Raw genomic sequence first — 578 nt, forward strand, 5'->3', positions numbered from 1 at the left:
TAGCTTTGGGTGGGGATGAACCTTAGGAACAGTGCCCAAGGCCCTGAGTTCAAGCCCCAGGACCTGCACCAAATTAAAACAAAATTGACTTTAGGTAGATTGTGTGTGTGTGTGTGTGTGTGTGTGTGTGTGTGTGTGTGTGTGTGTGAGAGTTATTGGGCTGAGCTCAGGGCCTGTGCGCTGTCCCCGGGCCTCTCTGTGCTCAAGGCCAGCGCTCCACCATTCGGCGACAGCACTACTTCCGGCTTGCTCGGGGTAGTTAACTGGAGAATCTCACGCAGCTGGTCGCTGGTGGCTCACGTCTGTAATCCTAACTCTTCAGGAGGCTGAGATCCGAGGATTGCGGTTCGAAACCAACCCCGGCAGAAAAGTCCCCGTGAGACTCTTCTCTCCAATGAACCACTCCTAAACCGGAAGTGGCGCTGTGGCTCACAGTGGTAGAGCGCTAGTCTTGAGCCAAAAGAGCTCAGGGACAGCGCCCAGGCCCTGAGTTCAAACCCCATTGACCTATACAGGGAGGGGGAAGAAGAATCTCACTGGCTTTTCTACCTGGGCTGACTTCGAACCACAATCATAAG

This window comes from Perognathus longimembris, chromosome 7, assembly GCF_023159225.1.
Source record: "Perognathus longimembris pacificus isolate PPM17 chromosome 7, ASM2315922v1, whole genome shotgun sequence".
NCBI classification, from domain to species: Eukaryota; Metazoa; Chordata; class Mammalia; order Rodentia; family Heteromyidae; genus Perognathus; species Perognathus longimembris.